At 36.5% G+C, this 7,297-nt stretch overlaps 2 non-coding genes across 2 annotated transcripts; both read left to right on the top strand.

The window, feature by feature from the left end:
* The first annotated feature begins 1,807 nt into the window (after positions 1 to 1,807).
* LOC129791485 (small subunit ribosomal RNA) lies at positions 1,808 to 3,846 on the top strand. Its single transcript, XR_008750719.1, has one exon. It is a non-coding gene; the product is annotated as a small subunit ribosomal RNA (ribosomal RNA).
* A 446-nt stretch (positions 3,847 to 4,292) lies between these two features.
* LOC129791486 (5.8S ribosomal RNA) lies at positions 4,293 to 4,459 on the top strand. The gene has a single exon (XR_008750720.1). It is a non-coding gene; the product is annotated as a 5.8S ribosomal RNA (ribosomal RNA).
* The last annotated feature ends 2,838 nt before the right edge of the window (positions 4,460 to 7,297 follow it).

Genomic DNA, 7,297 nt, shown 5'->3' with positions numbered 1-7,297 from the left:
AAGCGCTAAATCGGTGGTGTTTCTTCATCGATGGGCCAAATTGATCAAATACAATAACACATGTAATTTACTATCAGTAAATGTTCACGAATCGTATCTGAAAAAAAAGAGAAAAAATTGTTAATATTTTTTTTTGTAATAACAAAAATTGTAAAATATGAAGGATACTGTGAGGGAACGTGTATGATATTGCTTAACTCATGAGCTGCTATGTGAGAAACGATAAAGAAAAGGAGAAAGAGAGCTCTCTTATACGCATGTAGTACCTCGTGTTGCTTAAAAGAAGCCAATATGTATGTTTCGCTTTCAACTGTACACGATGTGTCTGTCTGTCTATACATAACAACGCTTATATCATGATAATATTCCTGATGGGACAATAACGTAAAATGTGATAAAATTTTATTAAAAAACATTTTTAGAAAAAAATTACTTTATTTTATTTCACTTTGCGATTGATTTTATTTCGTTTTAAAAACGATTAAAAGTAAAAAAGTAAAAAGTAATTTAATTAAACATTTTGATAGTTTTTTGCATAAATTAAAAAAAAATTCAATAAAATTAAGTTAAAAAAAATATTGTCAAAAAAAAAATTGCAAAATAATTACCCAACAAAAAAGTTTCAGAGAATGCAACCAAGACCTTTGTGAGTGTTTTTGACGTGTATCTATATGCAATTCAGAGCATGAGTCTCCCATATAATCCTTTGTGTTACAATAACTCATTAAGGCGCTAATTAATTGGGTATATGTGCATTAAAATGCAAATGACTTCCTGATACGAAGGCGGGAAACTATGTTCGGGACGAAGGATTTTTTACTTTTTCACTATTTTTCTCTCACTGACAAATGTTTAACGGAGCGTTTGTATAATTTGAAGCGCTATTTCTGCTACACACATGTCAGATTTCTCGTATTGCAAAACCTACCGTTTCCATATTGAATCTCTTGCACATGGTAGTACTTAAAAATTATTTAATAGGCGAAATAGTGGAAAGGACTTCTAAATTTTGATCTTTCTAAAAAAATCTTTTTGAATTGAAGAAAATGTATGAATCAGTTAATCAACTAATGATATTCTTAAAGGATTTTTAAAAAATTGTGTAAAATTGCAACTTTAGTAAAGCGGTATAAGTTACAAAACATCCACGTTGATGAAATAAGTTATTTTTTAGTGAAATTTTTTATCTAAACTTCTTCAATAATCGCGTGAATTTAAGAACTATGCTGAAACATTAAATATCCCCAAAAGGAGTAAGAATTTAATTAAAGGCTCCAAATATGATCAGAGTTTGAAGTATGAGTGGAATCAAATGTCAAATTGACGTATATACATAATGTACAATTTTTTTTGTCAAAAATACAATCATTTGAAATTATTTTATAATTTCACATAGGACTACCAGAAAATTATTAACAGGGGTATTTTAGGATAATTTATTCAAAGTTAATCAGCTTTTTCTATTTCAGTTTAGAAGAGAAAAGGTTTGGAAGAAGATAATGCAAACATACTATATGTGAGTTTGCTGAATCTTTCTACACACGAATGAATTTGTATATGTATTGAGTTTCAAAAATGTAAAGATTGAAATATTAGTGAATTTTGTTGATATGTGTATGTTAGGAAACTTGTGAGTATTGGTGGTGTGTTTTTGAATGTGTTATACGTATACACTAGTTGATTTACATTACGAACATCGTAATGTACGTTAAGTAAGGTGTGTCGTGTAAATCGATGATAATGATGCTCTTCATGTTATGTGATGTGTCGAGTATATATTATTGATGGCATAAATTGATATGACATTATTCTGGTTGATCCTGCCAGTAGTTATATGCTTGTCTCAAAGATTAAGCCATGCATGTCTAAGTACAAACTATCTTATAGTGAAACCGCAAAAGGCTCAGTATAACAGCTATTATTTATTTGATTGTTAACCCAGTTACTTGGATAACTGTGGTAATTCCAGAGCTAATACATGCAAACAACATGGATCCCTATAGCAATATGGGTGAGACGTGTGCTTTTATTAGATTAAAACCAAGATTCACTTCGGTGAATTTTTTTTAGATGAATCTGGATAATTATGGCTGATCGTATGGTCTCGTACCGACGATAGATCATTCAAATGTCTGCCCTATCAACTATTGATGGTAGTATAGAGGACTACCATGGTTTCTACGGGTAACGGGGAATCAGGGTTCGATTCCGGAGAGGGAGCCTGAGAAACGGCTACCACATCTAAGGAAGGCAGCAGGCGCGTAAATTACCCAATCCCGGCACGGGGAGGTAGTGACGAAAAATAACAATACAGGACTCAATCCGAGGCTCTGTAATTGGAATGAGTACACTTTAAATCCTTTAACAAGTAACAATTGGAGGGCAAGTCTGGTGCCAGCAGCCGCGGTAATTCCAGCTCCAATAGCGTATATTAAAGTTGTTGCGGTTAAAACGTTCGTAGTTGAATTTGTGTCCCACACGAGCAGTATACCCAAGTACGGGTTTGTACTGCTTGTTGTATGTGCGTCAGTAAAATGGCGTGCATGTGACCTTTGGTGTGATGGATGTTTTACCGGTGAGGGAAACGATCTTTGCATTAGCTTTGACACGCCCTTTATGTAAAAAACCCATTTTAGTGCTCTTTATCGAGTGCTATTGTGGGCCGGTACAATTACTTTGAACAAATTAGAGTGCTTAAAGCAGGCTAAAAGTAATGAAAATTATAACGCCTGAATATATTTTGCATGGAATAATGGAATAGGACCTCTGTTCTATTTGATTGGTTTCTAGATCAAGAGGTAATGATTAATAGAAGCAGTTGGGGGCATTAGTATTACGAGGCGAGAGGTGAAATTCGTAGACCCTCGTAAGACTAACTTAAGCGAAAGCATTTGCCAAGGATGTTTTCATTAATCAAGAACGAAAGTTAGAGGATCGAAGGCGATCAGATACCGCCCTAGTTCTAACCATAAACGATGCCAGCTAGCAATTGGATGTGGCTACTTATTAGGCTCATTCAGTCGCTTTCCGGGAAACCAAAGCTTTTGGGCTCCGGGGGAAGTATGGTTGCAAAGCTGAAACTTAAAGGAATTGACGGAAGGGCACCACCAGGAGTGGAGCCTGCGGCTTAATTTGACTCAACACGGGAAAACTTACCAGGTCCGAACATAAATGAGTAAGACAGATTGATAGCTCTTTCTCGAATCTATGGGTGGTGGTGCATGGCCGTTCTTAGTTCGTGGAGTGATTTGTCTGGTTAATTCCGATAACGAACGAGACTCAAACTTTTTTAAATAGATGCTTGCAGGATTATGACGCTGAAACCATGTGTGTGGGTGCTTTGGTTGTGAAAGCAATCATTGTGCTTTATACATATGGTGGAGTTATACCTGTTGGGTTTGTCTTAAGAGGACACTTTGCTTCTTAAAAGGACAAAATGCGTCTAGCATTATGAGATTGAGCAATAACAGGTCTGTGATGCCCTTAGATGTCCTGGGCAGCACGCGCGCTACAATGAAAGTATCAATGTGTTTTATCCTTGACCGAGAGGTATGGGTAAACATTGAACCACTTTCTTGGTTGGGATTGTGGACTGTAACTGTTCACATGAACCCGGAATTCCCAGTAAGTGTGAGTCATAAGCTTGCATTGATTACGTCCCTGCCCTTTGTACACACCGCCCGTCGCTACTACTGATGAATTGTTTAGTGAGGTCTCTGGACGTGTGCGCCGAAATACTCTTGTAGTAATTTGGTATGTTACACAGAAGTTGACCGAACTTGATTATTTAGAGGAAGTAAAAGTCGTAACAAGGTTTCCGTAGGTGAACCTGCGGAAGGATCATTGATAAAATATATATCTATATATATATATATTTATCAGATTTGCAAGTGGTTTTTGCAATAAATTACACTTTATTGCAAAAAGTTTTTTTTCATATACACAAAAAAATATATAGAAGCCGGGATAGAAATGAATGATATTTTCATTCCTTAAATCTGTTAATATTCAGATGCCAATCCAATAAAAATGAAAATTCGTAAATAATTTTTATGTGGATGACCGTGAAATATATAATTTTTTTTGTGTATATACATGTGTGTAGTTTAAAATCAGTATGAGCTTTAAGTAGCTTATTTCTTTATTCTACATGGCATGTAAAATACCCCATAAAATATATTTTGATAAATGTATGAATGTACATTTGTCTACCATATTATTTTATCATTTTGTCATTCACTTTTTGTGCTTAAATGTGCGCAAAAAGAGGAATAAAAAGAAATGAAATAATCAACCCTATACGGGGGATCACTTGGCTCGTGGGTCGATGAAGAACGCAGCTAACTGTGTGAAATCGTGTGAACTGCAGGACACATGAACATCGACATTTTGAACGCATATTGCGGTTCATGCAAAAGTTTTCTCGGAAACTGCATGGACCACGTATGGTTGAGTGTCGTAAAAATAAGCAATTCAAATTGTTTTTCTCAATGGAAAACATTGGGGCTATGACTCTGTTTGGTTCATGCTCTTAATAAAATGTTTGAAAAAAAAATACATTTTGAATGTACCCGAATTGAAAAGTAATTCAATACAAGAAGGTATATATCAAAGTCATTGAATAATCATGTACTATATATACGAAAAATAAAACTTGTATTGCAATTGCAAAGGGGCTATTCAATATAAAAATGTAAATACAAAAATTAAAAAAAAAAATGCGATCTCAACTCATACGTGACTACCCCCTGAATTTAAGCATATTAATAAGGGGAGGAAAAGAAACTAACTAGGATTCCCTTAGTAGCGGCGAGCGAAACGGGAAAAGCCCAGCACTTAGCCCATTAATTTTAACTAATTAACTGGGGATGCAGTGTATGGAGAGTTCATTAGCTTATTGCAATAGATATGTAAATTCAAGTCCATCTTGAATGGGGCTCCATAACCCATAGAGGGTGCCAGGCCCGTAGAAATTACTATCTGCAATTTGCGAACTTCTCTTAAGAGTCGTGTTGCTTGATAGTGCAGCATTAAGTGGGTGGTAAACTCCATCTAAGGCTAAATATAACCACGAGACCGATAGAGAACAAGTACCGTGAGGGAAAGTTGAAAAGAACTCTGAATAGAGAGTTAAAAAGTACGTGAAACCGTATAGGGGTTAAGCCCGTTGAATCTAAATATCCGATAGATGAAATTCAATACAACACCTCACGGTGTCGTATGCACTTTTCATCTAGTAGGACACTGCAATCCGTTAGATTAAATATAGTTGCTTGCATACTATATTTGAACTTATCAATGGAATTCTCTTAGGTTGTTTATCTGTTAATAGTACTCAACATACTATTCGATAAATCTATTTAGGAATTTCGATAATGTACGACTGACGGATTAACAAAAATCATACAACATGCATATGTAATTCATTTCGGTGAATTTGTATGTATTTGATTTGCAGTGCACTATAGATTTAGATACCTTCGGGGCCCGTCTTGAAACACGGACCAAGGAGTCTAGCATGTATGCAAGTTATTGGGGTTTATTCTATTAATTCTCATCTCTTCATGGGGTGAAATTGTAGAATAAAATAAGAAAACCCAAAAGCGAAATTAACGTAACTGTTTTTACATGGGATTACATTTATTTCTCTATGAGTTATAAATAAATTTCCATCCCAGGGCGACTTATAATTAATACGCAAGTATTATGAAGTCGTACCTTGAGCATACATGGTAGGACCCGAAAGATGGTGAACTATGCCTGATCAGGTTGAAGTCAGGGGAAACCCTGATGGAGGACCGAAACAGTTCTGACGTGCAAATCGATTGTCAGAATTGGGTATAGGGGCGAAAGACCAATCGAACCATCTAGTAGCTGGTTCCCTCCGAAGTTTCCCTCAGGATAGCTGGTACACAGTCATATAAAATAATCTTATCCGGTAAAGCGAATGATTAGAGGCTTATTGGGGACGAAACGACCTCAACCTATTCTCAAACTTTAAATGGGTAAGACCTCGACTTTCTTGATTGAAGTCTTTCGAGGTTTAGATAAAAGTTGTACTTAGTGGGCCACTTTTGGTAAGCAGAACTGGCGCTGTGGGATGAACCAAACGCAGTGTTACGGCGCCAAAATGTTAATACGACTCATATCAGATACCATAAAAGGTGTTGGTTGTTTAAGACAGCAGGACGGTGGACATGGAAGTTGTAAACCGCTAAGGAGTGTGTAACAACTCACCTGCCGAAACAACTAGCCCTTAAAATGGATGGCGCTTAAGTCGTCTGCCTATACACTGCCGTTACAATATTTGTTACACATAATTTATTATGTGTAATGTGAAATTGTAATGAGTAGGAGGGTACAATGATGTGCGTTGAAGTGTTAGACGTAAGTCTACATGGAGCCGTCATTGGCACAGATCTTGGTGGTAGTAGCAAATAATCGAATGAGATCTTGGATGACTGAAGTGGAGAAGGGTTCCGTGTGAACAGTGGTTGATCACGGGTTAGTCGGTCCTAAGCTCCAAGCGAAAGCTTATGTCATATATAAAAGTCATAAAAGTTGACTTTATATTGAGCGAAAGGGAATACGGTTCCAATTCCGTAACCTATTGAGTATACGTTTATTGTGGGTCCTATTTTTTCGGAAATAGGTTTAAAGCTCATCCTGGTAACAGAAGCTACCATAGAGAAGCCGTCGAAGCATACCGAAAGAGTTATCTTTTCTGTTTCATAACTGTATTACCATGGAAGTCTTTTGAAGAGAGATATGGTAAATGAGTTAGAAGAGCATGGCGTTTATTGCTGTGTCGGGTATGTGTTCCTCGGACCTTGAAAATCTATGGTAGGGCCACGTAGACATTCTCAGTAGTCCGTACCAATATCCGCAGCAGGTCTCCAAGATTAAGAGTCTCTAGTCGATAGAATAATGTAGGTAAGGGAAGTCGGCAAATTAGATCCGTAACTTCGGGATAAGGATTGGCTCTGAAGATTGAGATGTGTCGGGCTTGTTTGGGATGTATAATAAAAGTATTGCTAAAGTATCTGATTAATTATCTTTACGGGTAGTGAAAGGATATGATTACGCGATACTGTAATACGGAACTCTCAAGCTATGCTGTATACATAACATGGGAATATAGGATTCACGTTTTATGTTCTCGTATGCAGTTTTCAACGACCATCAACAAACAATCAATTCAGAACTGGCACGGACAAGGGGAATCCGACTGTCTAATTAAAACAAAGCATTGTGATGGCTCTAACGGGTGATGACACAATGTGATTTCTGCCCAGTG

This window comes from Lutzomyia longipalpis, chromosome 2 (genome assembly GCF_024334085.1).
Source record: "Lutzomyia longipalpis isolate SR_M1_2022 chromosome 2, ASM2433408v1".
Taxonomy (NCBI): domain Eukaryota; kingdom Metazoa; phylum Arthropoda; class Insecta; order Diptera; family Psychodidae; genus Lutzomyia; species Lutzomyia longipalpis.
The sequence above is the reverse complement of the archived record's forward strand: the minus strand, read 5'-3'. Positions and strand labels throughout refer to the sequence as shown.